Source organism: Macadamia integrifolia, chromosome 9 (assembly GCF_013358625.1).
Source record: "Macadamia integrifolia cultivar HAES 741 chromosome 9, SCU_Mint_v3, whole genome shotgun sequence".
Lineage (NCBI taxonomy): Eukaryota > Viridiplantae > Streptophyta > Magnoliopsida > Proteales > Proteaceae > Macadamia > Macadamia integrifolia.
Window position 1 is genome coordinate 23,047,595 of NC_056565.1, and position 13,137 is coordinate 23,060,731.

A 13,137-nucleotide genomic window follows, 5' to 3' on the forward strand; every position below is an offset into this window, starting at 1 on the left:
CAAGAAGAAGAAGCAAAGATTTTCTAAAAAGTCTATATTTTTATTGAAATTTATTGATTTTTTGATTGAAAAATGAAAATCTAACATGAAACCAGGCAATTCAAAAGATGATTGCAAAAAATCGGTTGGAATTGTTTCAATTCGAATTGATAGAATTAGATTTAGCCAATCCAATTGACAAAGACATGATATAAAAAAAAATTAATAAATTCAACTCACAAAGACCTGCAGTATAATTAATTTAGCTATACAATTGAAAACGACATCTTTAATCACTTTTTTAGACTGTAATATAAGAAAATGGATCAGCTGCTTGTACGATCACCTGTTCATACGAGTCAGCGTCCAACACTTGTCCTTTTTGTTCTCAAATATACCCCTCTTTATCCTTGTAATGGCAGAAAGTGGGACAGGTGTTGGATGCTGACTCGTAGACCAGGTGGCCGTACGAGCAGCGGATCCTATCTTGTAATGAAAATGGATCACCTACTGGTACGATCACCTGGTTGTACTAGTTAGTGTTCAACACCTGTCATTTTTGTTCTCAAATATACCCCCTCTTTATTCTTGTAAAGGAAGAAAGTGAGTCACTGACGCTGACATGTTTACCCCTTCTACAACCCAACTATGTACTCCAATGTTACTGGAAAGTCTCTCGCTTAGCCACAGGTATCGATCTGCTGAAGCTGCAGATCTGCTGAGAGCGTCTCTCGCTTAGCCACAGGTATCGATCTGCTGAGAGAAGCTGCGACACTCTCTGCTACTGAGGGCGGTGAAGACGTTGCAGAAGTGAAGACCCTTATGCAAGGAGTCAGGGATCTGCCCGTAGATCCAACATTCGATCTTCACTGCGGATTTGTCGGCGCCAAGGAAAGGAGAGAAAGGTAAGTTGCAGGTTCGGTTGTTCCAGCAGCAAGGAAGAAGAAGAGAAGAAGAGAAGAAGAAGAAGAAGAAGAAGAAGAAGAAGAAGAAGAAGAAGAAGAAGAAGAAGAAGAAGAAGAAGAAGAAGTGCAGATCTGAGCTGATCCGAGCAGATCCGAGCAGATCTGAAAACTCTTCTCCACTGAATTACAGCTTCACCGAACTCCGATCAGATCCAACACACCGAACACTGAAGAACTGATCTCTGGTGCGTTCTTTGATTCTCGGTTCAACCACAAAAGCAGGTTCCTCTGTTTTCTCTGGATCAGTCCAGCCCTTGCTGATTTCACCGAACACACCGATCAGTCCAGCCCTTGCTGATTTCTCTGGATCTGAAGATCTCCGATCAGTCCAGCCTCTCTTTCTTCTTCGTCAGGTCACTAGACCATGCATTTTGGAGGAGAGAGAGTGTCTGGCGATTCAGGGGAGAATGGAGCTATGGCTGTGGAGGATGACGATGGTGGAGCTCGGGAGTCTCTGGATCGTGGTCCAGATGGTCCTCCACAGGATGAAAGGCACAAGGATGCAGGCCAGCGACGTACATATGCAAAAGCCTTGGGTTTTTCGTCTTGGCCTGCCATTGACACTCTCCCAGAGCCGATTCAGGTAGGGAGTAAAAGACGAGTAATGATCCCGCAGAGAGACTATGAATCGAAGAGACAAAATTTTCGTTTTGCCTTAATCGGTAGGGTTAACTTCCGATTGATCTCTTTGGATGGTTTGAGAGCGGAAGCTCGGGAAAAATGGAACCTCAGTCAAGGGGTGCTAATGCATCCATTGGGAAAAGGTTATGTAATTTTTCAGTTTCAGTGCGAGGGCGACAAGGCAGCGGTGTGGCGAAGGTCTCCCCTTAGGATTGGTGATCAGGTCATTCGATTTCAACATTGGAAACCTGATTTTAATATTCACGAGAAGCAACTTCTCACAAAGCTTGTATGGATACGGTTTCCTGATCTCCCGCTTGAATACTGGCACGAAAATGTGTTATTGTCTATAGCAAAGGCAGTAGGGCGCCCTGTGTCCCTAGACAGACGAACAAGACAAGGCATTCTTGGCTTTTTTGCTAGAGTGCTGGTGGAGGTTGATATCTCTGACTTGGCAGAGAGGGTGGAGGAAGTACAGGTGGAAAGACTAGAAACAGGTACATCTCAGGTGTATGGTTTCTGTCAAAAGGTGGTGTATGAAGATAATGTGGAGCGTTGTGGATACTGTAAACGAGTCGGACATTTGATTTCCAAGTGTAGGCTGAAAAGATTGGATGATGAAAAGCAAAGTGCGGCTGATAAATTAGCAAAGGTTCCAGGGGCAGTATATGTTGAAGATGGAGTCAACTCAGGTGGGATTAACTCGGTGAGAGAGTCTCTTTCTAGGGGAAGATCTTTGCCACATCAGCAGAATAATTTTGATCCTATTCAAGATCAAATCTCTCCTAATTCAAATTCGTCTAAGGCTGGGGGAGATATTCAAATATTTTTGAATCCTTCCAACTCTGTCTCAAACGTTTTAGGAAAGGAGTCCAACGGAGATGAAAATTATGGAATTAAGGAAGGCTTTGTGTCAGGGACGGTTATAGAATTAGAGTCTGATTCTAATCCTATAAATAAGGAAGGAGAGATTTCTAATATTCTACCTAAGGAAGGAGAGGTATTTCGAATGGATGAGGGATCGGATGTTGATTCTGATCCAAACCCAACTGAGAACCCGCTCCATGGAGTTCCTGGTGATCCGCCAGTGGATCCATTGGGGGGGAACGAACCCAGAATGGGGCTTACTCCTGTGGGCGAGGTTGCTGTTCCGGAGGGGAGGTATCCTTCTCGTTATAGAAGGCTCGGTGGGGGTCAAGGACCTGGACGTGGTGTTGCCATGGCCAGTGCTATGCAGCCATTTGTTGAAGACCCTGGTGAGGATCATGTGGTTTCTTCTTTGCCCAGGGTGGAATGTTCAAGGGGAACAGTCTCTATTGTGCATTCAGAAATTATAAGAATGGATACGGTGGCAGTGGCTCGGGAGAAGGAGGCCGGAGGTATGCTTGAGGGTGGAAAGCAAAGAAAGAAAACAGGTAGTCAGGCTAAAAAGTCTGATAAAAATCAATTCTCTAAGAAGTAATTCATGAAGATTCTGTATTGGAACATTCGGGGTGTTAGGAAGGCAGCAGGGTTGTGCGCTTTACGTCTACTGGTGAAGGAGCATGCCCCGGATGTGTTATGCTTGGCTGAACCCATGGTTCAGGTATGTAAATTTCCTGTTATTTTCTTTAGTCAATTGGGGTATGCTGTGGATTTCATTCATAATTTTCGGGATGACAAAGTCCCAAATTTATGGATTATATGGAAGTTGGGGGTTTCGAGACCAGTTGTTGCAGGTATGTCTGATCAATATATATCAGTCATCTTTGATTGGCCAGGTAGTAAAGTGGGTATTTCTTTTGTACATGCAAGTTCTTTTAAAATTATGCGTAGGCAATTGTGGTTAGATTTGGAGTTGTCGATATCAGATTTGGTTCCGTGGTCTGTGATGGGGGATTTCAATGCTACCCTGTTCTCGCATGAGAAAAGAGGTCCTGGTAAGTTTAATCTTGGATCAGCTGCTGAATTCCAGGCAATGGTTGATGCGTGTGAATTGCTTTCTATCCCTTCTCAGGGAAAGAAATTCACTTGGACTAATAACCGTCGAAGGGGTCATGCAGTTGCAGTGTTGGATCGGAGTTTTTGTAATGGGAAGTGGATAGATGTGTTTAGAAATGTGAAGCAGCGTGTTTTGGTGTCTTCGGTATCAGATCATGCTCCTTTAATGGTTGTCTCTGATGATGTTCAAAGACCTACAAATATCCCCTTTAGATTCCATAGCTTTTGGATGGAAAATGATCAATTTATCTCTGTGGTTGAGGAAGCTTGGAAAACTTCGATAGGGGGTAATCCAATTTTCGTTCTGGCACAAAAATTAAAGCAGGTCAAGGAGAATTTAAAGGTTTGGGCGAGGGCCAATTTTCCTAACCTGAATGATGAGGTCGATAAAGCAAAGCTGGAATTAAAGAAGGTTCAAGATATGATAGAGGTGGCTGGGATGAATGATGAATTATTTAACAGAGAGGCAGATGCAAAAACAGTATTATTGAAGGCCAACCAAATGTACGAGAAGTTGTGGGCTGAAAAAGCTAAACTGAGATGGATGAAAAATGGAGATTGTAACTCGAAGTTTTTTCATCTCTCCGTGAAGCTTAGGAGGTTGAAAAATCAGATCACCTCCCTAAAAAAGGAAGATGGAACTTGGGTTTCAGACCAACAGGGAATATCATCTTATGTCTCTGATTTTTTTGAGAAATTTCATGAGGCTGATGAAATCACGGTTCATAATGACCTTCTTGATAATATTCCCAGAGTGTTGGAGGAGGAGGACGTGGCAGGATTGGAGAGTGTCCCGAGTGGGGAAGAAATAAAACAAGCTGTTTGGGATTTAGATCCTGTAAGCTCTCCAGGTCCTGATGGGTTCCCAGGTAGTTTCTTCAGGCGATGTTGGACTATTGTTGAGGGTGATTTTTGCAGGGCAGTGAAAAAATTCTTTGAGGAAGGGCGGCTTCCTAAAGGAATAAATAACTGCTTTATTTCCTTGATCCCCAAAGTTGAGGGGGCGGCCTCTCTAGATAGGTTTCGACCTATATGTATGGGGAATTTTTATTGCAAAGTGATATCAAAAATTCTATCTTCAAGATTACTTGTTGTTTTGCCTAAATTGATTTCGGAAGAGCAAGGCGCTTTCCAGCAGGGTAAAATAATTTCAGCAAATATCAGCCTCGCCTCAGAACTGTCAAATTTGATGCATTCTTCAGTTAGGGGTGGTGGAATGGGACTGAAGCTCGACGTTCAAAAGGCGTATGACTCTCTAGCTTGGGAATTCCTCTTTGCAGTTCTGTGCAAATTTGGGTTCTCATCTAGGTGGATTTCTTGGATTCACAACCTTCTTCTATCCTCCAGAGTATCAATTTTGGTGAATGGTGGCCCGGTGGGGTTCTTTGGGGTTGGTAGAGGTCTCCGACAAGGAGATCCTTTGTCTCCCTTTTTATTTATTCTGGCAGAAGAGGTTCTCTGTAGAGGTCTTAGAAGCATGGTTCAGAATGGTTTGATAAAGTCTCTTCCTGGGCCTCGAGGTGTGTTAACTCCCTCCCATTTATTGTTTGCTGATGACATTTTCATTTTCATTAATGCATCTGCTCAGTTTGTCAAAAATCTTAAGGCTTTTCTTGATAAATATCAGGCATTCTCTGGCCAGATATTTAATCTAGAAAAAAGTAGTTTGTTCTTTGGAAAGGTTGCCCCTCACAGGAAACATTTTATAAGTACTTTTATGGGAATCCAATCTGCAAGGCAGCCTACTAAATATTTAGGTGTGGAGCTCTTCAAGGGGAGAGTTCAACGGGACCACATGTTACCGCTGATGGATAAAATCAAGAAGAGGTTATCGGGATGGAAGGGTCGGATTCTCTCCATGGCTGGTAGGGTGGAGCTGGTTAAATCAGTGATTTCAAGCATCCCAATTCATAATTTCGGGATTTATTGGTGGCCAGGAAGCTCAATAAAATTAGTAGAAAAGTGGATGCGAAACTTCATATGGTCTGGTGACATGGAGACAGGGAAGAAGATAGTGGTGAAGTGGGATGAGGTATGTAAACCTACCAGGGAAGGCGGTCTTGGCATTAGGAGGTTGCGAGATGTTAATTTTGCATGCCTGTGCAAATTAGCATGGCAAATCAAACATGGAAATTCTCTAATGAGTGTTTTCTTTCGTGCCCGTTTTCTGAAGATTGATGGTTCGCTGAAAACTACCTACCTTTCCTCTTCGATATGGCCTGGTCTTAAAAAGGTGTGGCGGTGGGTACAGTCTCATGAGCAATGGACTGTTGGGAATGGTCAGAGGATAAATTTTTGGAAAGATAGCTGGCTGGGAAAGAAGTCTATTGAGGAGATGTATGGTTTGCAGTTAGATATCTTTGATTCGATGCAGGCAAAGGTTTCTGATCTCATTTGCCAAGATGAGTGGAATTTTCCCCAGGTGAGCTCTGAATTTTTTCAAAATATCTTTGATCAGGCCAAGGATATCATAATTTTCAGATCTGGATGATATTTGTCATTGGGAATTAAATTCATCTGGAGTTTTTACAATAAAATCGGCTTGGGAAAAAGTAAGACGGGAATCGCCAAAGGTGGGGTGGTATTCATTGATTTGGAATTCTCATCTTCAGCCTCGCCAATCGGTGTTTGGATGGAGAATGTTGAAAAATAAGCTCACTACTGATGATAATGTGAAAAAGAGAGGGGTTCCATTGCCATCTCAGTGCACTCTCTGTGGCATAGCGGAAGAGTCAATAAATCATACCATGTATGAATGCTCTTTTGCAGTTTTCATGTGGCAGAAATTTTGTTGTTGTTTTGGGTTTAGGTGGCCTGGATTTGAAGGAGTTGAAAGTTTGATAGCTTGGTGGAAAGATCAGGCCAAGAAGACCATCTTTAAAGGGGTGTGGCTGAAGGGTTTTGTTTTAATCCCTTACTTTTCTTGGTTGGAGAGGAATGGAAGAAAATTCGAAGGAATCTCAAAATCAAAAGAGCATTGTTTTGGCCAAGTGAAGAGAGAAATTAGCTGCCAAGAGCTGGTTCATTCAGGGGCAGCCATCTCAATTTCGGACCTTGTCACTGCAAGAAGATTGGGTATTTCAGGGGTGCGGAGAAGGCCTCGGGAAATCTTCAATATTTTCTGGTGCCCTCCTAATCCAGGTTGGATAAAAATCAATTCGGATGGTTGCTCTATTGGTAATCCAGGGAAGTCTGGAGCAGGGGGAATCCTTCGCAATGAAAAGGCAGAGGTAGTGGCAAATTTCAGAAAATTTCTAGGAACTCGCACAAATTTTGAGGCTGAATTTTTAGCGCTTATGATAGGGATTGAATTAGCTAAGCAGCATAATGTGAAACGGCTCTGGATAGAATGTGATTCAGTTGCAGTTGTGACTATTTTTCAGAAGAGGCAAAGTCCATGGATAGCTCGGCAAAGATGGATAAATTGTATTTCTTATTTGGAGGATGTGGAATGGAAAATAACGCATTGCTATAGGGAAGCAAATTCAGTGGCGGATTTTTTGTCAAAGTCAGCTGCTCGTTTTGAAGTGTCAGAGCCGATTTCAATTTGGCCAACTCTAGTTCAAATGGAATTAGACATGGATGCATCGGGTCGGCCTAGGTTCAGATTCACCTAGGAATTTCTTTTCTTTCCAGATTTTTTGTTTTTGGTGGAGTTGGGTAGTTGCGTAATTCTGCTGATGGCAATGCCGAAGGTGGAGTTTCTGCTTCTCCCTCTCTTCTTAGTGTGAGTGTTGGGTATTTCTCCCTTCCTCATCTGATGTACTATATTTCTTTTTTCTTCTTTTTCATTTTAATATACATGACTTTTTAGCGAAAAAAAAGATATGAATAAGAGATTTTAATATGCTACAAAAGATGTTTTTATGCATGCATGAGAAAAGAATGAAAATTTAAGTATATGTATTTTTGTACTAAGTGTGATTATGCCATGTTCCATCTTATTGAGCTAATTACCTTTAGCTCACCCCACTACAGTTTTATGTCTCACAGCCTTAGGTGTGGTTTGGTACAGAGGAAATGTCAATTGAAGAGAACTAAGGAAATGTATTTTTGGAGAATTAACTATAATTTATTGTAATTTATGAATAGCCTACATGATGTGTATGAGTTGACTTATAGAGATTTGATTTGTATATTTAAGTTTGATAGTTTTTATGTATATTTGATGAAATTGATCAAACTGCGCAGCGGAAGCACGGTGGGTTCCGTGAATAGTAAGATAAATAGTAAAGGTGGGCCCATGATTAGTTGAGTAAAGTTTTGAAGTTTTGAGGTTTCAAAGTTAATCGGTCATTTGTATACCGTCATTTAACGGTGGCCCACGAGGGCCTGCATCCATATCTTACCTGGATTTGGGGGCGTTACACCCATGCTCCTAAATCACATTGGACCTACCCTCTTAACTTACACACCTTATGGATCCAAGGTAGTGGGTCCACGTGACCCAACCACCAGCTTCAGTCATTTTGGTCCCAACTCGATGCATAGGAAAGCAAACCTTAAGGCCACTACCTATATACAGTGAGAATGAGCCTGGGTGCTCATTTCTCACCTGAGAAAATGTGGGAGAGGGAGAAAAAGGAGGAGAAAAGGAAGGAGAAGAAGGAGAAGAAGACGAAGGAAGGGAAGGGAAGGGAAGGGAAGGGAAGCTCCTGGTTGCCTCGATTGTTGCTAGTTACCTCCAAAGGTAAGGATGCACCTTCCCCAACCCCATTTCTTCTTCATTTTGGGTTTTGGATAAGTAATGGATTGTGGATTTTCCAGGTTGGAGGGGTACGCTTTGACCCCAGTGACTTACGGTAGCCAGGGTAGTGTGCATTGCACTCCCCCGCTTGTTTTCTAATCTCAAAGTGAGCTGCCCAAGCTCTGGGGTTATATTGACCCAAATAGGGACGTTAGGGTTTTGGCCACTAATTTGGCATAACTCCCAAATGGATTGATGAAAATGCGATCAACTAGGTTTGGATGAAAGGTGAAAAGGCCCTCTACGATCCCTTTGGAACAATCCCTAGTAATCGGACCTGAGATGGTGAAGCCCTTTAAGTTACTGAACTTTTGGGCTGGCCACCGGTAGGAATCCATCCATAGGACCAACTCCAATCGACAACCAAATACTGATGATGGCATGACGCTAGAAACTCAAAATCAGCTATTGTTTTCCCCATCTGCTAGAGCAGTCACCTACCAGTGGGTCTATTGTACTACTAAATTTGATAGTTTTGTTAATTTTTGGGAAACTTCTATGGGACCCTCATGGATACTTTTGACACGTGTTGATGCCCATTTACCCTTAAAACCAGAATAGAGATGATCACGGTTCGGTGAGACCTAGAAGGGCTTAATTTGGGTATCCAAACTTAGGAATTTTACTCATCCATTCGGTAGATAAGGTGAGTGGTGGCCTAAACATATTTTGGAGTGTTTCATACTATTAGAATTGTATGCATGCCATAGCAATCATATTTCATTAATTCAATCACATGTGTTTTATATTCGAACTGTATGACATGTTTTATTGTTTATGAACAGTATATGATTTGATTCTGTGAATGAGATCTAGTGTGATTGAGGGTGATTTTGGTACCATGATTGTTGTGTGGATGATTGCATCATGCATTGGGTGTGCATTAGAGTTAGATATGGCTATGGCTATAGCTATGGATATGCAGTGTGGCCAATGGTAATTTCGATACTGTGTACACCATGGTCATGCTTGGAAATGGGTGCGCGGTGTGGCCGATGGTAATTTCAATATAATGTATCCCATACCAAATCATTTGTATGCTAAATAGGCTTGGGCATGGATGCAATATGACCAATGGTAATTCTAGTATCATATTCTATACTACCTGTATCACTATAATAGACATTTAGATTATTCTGGTTAGGTTTGCAAGCCTATGCTATGATCCCTTGCCAACAGGGGTGAGGTGTTGGATAACCCATCATGGTATGTTCGATGAACGCTTCTGGAATGCCACTTCCATGGTAAGATGTTATTATTGTCGGAGGAGAAAATCAGTCTGGCATGGCCGATGGTAATTCTAGTGACATAACTGCCAAGAGGGGGTTATCAGGGATTTGTTGGGTGACTAATGGTCACATTCTAGGATCGTAAGGCTCCTAATAACGACTAGGATTTGTATCGTTGGGTAATCAATGTGTGCGATTTCAAGACCAGAGATACAACTTAATGAGTCGTAGTAGGATGAACCTGACTTAGTTGTATGCTAGGAGATTAAAATAAAATGAATTGCATTATCCTTGCATCATGGCTTATGTGTATGTGCTTGTATAAACCCCATCTCTCACTAAGCTAGTTGGATCTCACACTATGTGTGTTTTGTTTTAAATGATGATGCAGTTATTATCATGCCACTAGGCAGTGACACATCCTCTTCCATAGCTGAGTATGATAGTGACTGGTAGACACCAAACCCTAAGGAAAACGATCCTGACAATGATTGCAATACTTGTGCATATGCTGCACCATAAGTTGAGTGTGAAGATGTCGGCTTCTCCATTGTCATATTTTTGGAGAATATTTTTGTGAATTGTGAATTCTTATATTTATGTTTTAATGGATTTTGTGAAAGTTAAATTGGTTGTGTAATGTATTTAACACTAGTTTTTTCCCAACAGATTTATATGATTCTGTTTATGTATATATACTCTGATTTTTATTGCATTGATTTTAGTTGGTTCAGTTGTATCGTGGTTGTGATGGTTAAGGTATTGTTATCAAAGATTCTGGTAAAGAAATAAGATGAATAAGTGTCCTATTCACACCGTTGGTATCCTAGAGGAGCGGCTCTCCATGAATAGGACAAACATTCCACGACGAGATAATCATGGTAAAAAAGAATGGAAATATGCAAAGCTAACAAACAGATGTAGGAAAGATTGAACAATAATATTTATCCAAAAATAAGTAAAAAAAAAAAAAAAAATAGAAACAATTAAGAAGTTATAAAGAGGTATGGTAATGCAAAAGAGCCTTTCAATGAAGCGAAAACCAAGATATAGATAAGCTTAATAGAACAATAAAGAAGCAAGTAGAGTAATCTACAAAGTGACAAGAAATTTAGAAGATGTTACCCAGTTTGTTGTCAAAGCGTTACCCTTCTCCCCTGTAGATGCAAGACCCTCTATACTTCAATTATCCGATGAAGCACCCATACTAGAGGATCCTGGTAACAAATCATTGATCCATACCTTAATAGCACAATAAGATCAAGACGATTGGAGGAAAAAGAGAGGCAATCAAGGATCAAGTTTTTTATGTCACAACGTTCAGATTCAACAGACACGAAAGCAAGAGAGGCAACCCATTTTCTTTTCTTGCATTACCAAGGAGGTACAGTAGGTTCCTTGGGTTCATCAGCAACTCGGTTCAAACCAAAGATCAGAGATGTGATACCCTACTTTCTAAACCCAATATAATTTCCTAGTTGGTTCAGTTTTGTCTTGTAGGATTTGAACCCGACCAAGCCACGACAGGTACTTTATGGGGCATGGTGGCAAGGGTGACTCTGAACTCGGGTTGACCAAATGAGTTGGAGTTAGTGCCTAATGAAGTCAGAGTACCCAGGCCGTGCACTAGTACATACCATGAGGCCATGTACTCATAATAAAGGTATGTAGCTGTATTTTATACCAAGTATGCATGTTGATTGATTTCTGAGAGTAAAATACAAGTCGGGGCTGAGCCCCATCGAAAATCCCAATATTTAGGCTAAGTTCTGGCCGACTGGTGGGTGGTCATAGGTTGGTCGGATGCCAGTGTGACCTACCACTTTCGTCATTAGATATTTTAACCCCACTATAAATAGCATTTATTACCTTTCTTTCGCCTCATTTATTGTTTTACATGGTGGGTGAGAAAAGTAAAGAAAAGAGAGAAAAAGGAGAAAGAGGAGAGAGGAAGGAAGAAGAAAATGGGGAAGGAAGTGATCGTTGTGCGTTGTCGGGGTCACATCTCTTGAATCTGACACCGGATTAACAATCCTAGTCTTGAGATCTACGATTTAAGGTGAGTAAAGTCCACATTCCTTAAGCTCTTACGAAACCCTAGGTGAAACCCTTCAATTTGGGTGGCAATCCTTTGGATCTTATTATGATCTCTTGATATGTTATTTGGGGTTTTGAGGTGATTCTTGAGCAAAGAGGTAAGATCTACGCTTAAGACTTTGGATTGAACTTAGATCTAGGTTGGAATAATTATTTGGAGACTTTGATTTGTGGAAAATGTGGTTGAATCAACCTGTAGTGGTTTCCCTAAGGTGGGATGAAGAATGGAAGTGAATATCAAAAATCCTGATTCTGACTGGTGGGTGCCTGGGAATGGTCGGACCCCCCAATCCAGCACCCGCCTGTCCTAGGTAGGCTGCTGGCTCGATCAGTAACCAAGACCGAAGGGTGACCTGGCCTGCCACTCCTTGCTCTCCAGTCTAGAAATGTCCCTAGGTCGAGCGGTGAGCAAGGATTGATGTGTGCCTTGTTTGCCGGTTGACCCACCTATCCAACTTTTTAGGTTCTGATTGGGCCCAAATTTGTCGGGTATCTTTCTTTAGTGATTTTAAACATGTTAGGATCATCATACCTCATTGGTTATGAGCCTAAAGTGGAGATATGCTAAACCCAACTCTTTTCATGATAGGTTGTACTAGAGACTTGCGTCATCGCACGCTGGATCTTCCTCGTACCAAGGGTGATCTTTGTACACAACTAGATAAGTGGAAAGAAAACATTACATTATGTCATTCTGGTTGTAGACTAGCCATGTCATCATATTATTATTGTGTAGACTAGTCATCCACTTGTGTCATTGCATGCATTGATGTGTGTATTATGAAATTTATTTATGACTTGACATACTGATATCTTAAATTGTTAAATACTTATTCATGCCTTGTGATATGAGATGGATGACTACAAATTATTGGATATGATGCTTTGCTAGACTAGATGCCTTAGTCGACTTAGACACGAATGCATTGGTGGCCCATGGAATGGGATGCGATGGCACTATGCAATCGTACTATCTCACATAGAAGCATGCAGTTAGGAATAACATATCCCTATGCTACGACCCTTCCCAGCAGGGGTTCAGGTGTTGGGTATACCAGGACTATCGGCAACTTTGGTGATATAACAAGAGGGCCAATCATACTACTTTTAATTTAATGTTGTCGTGGGTCGACAATTTACTTTAACGTCACTCTGGGTGAGCATTTTACTTTAATGTCGCTCTGGATGAGCATTTTACTTTAATGTCACCGTGGGTTGGCATATTACTTTTTGGTACCAACTACAGACCTTCTCCGGCAACCCTATGGGAGTATAGCGGGATGGGGTTCGCGACTCTTTCCCTGAGCATATGCTCACGGTGGGTGCGAGTAGCACATGACCTATGACTTAGAATTATTGTCTAGGTGGACTAAGATAATAAAATGAATTACACGCATATAGGTTCATTTGTATTGTTCATTCTTGTTTGGTCTTTCTTTTGACTTACTAGGCTAGCGAGCTCATCTCACATGCACACCATTTTTAGTTGATCTTGTAGGTTATCCAGCTGGAGAGCTAG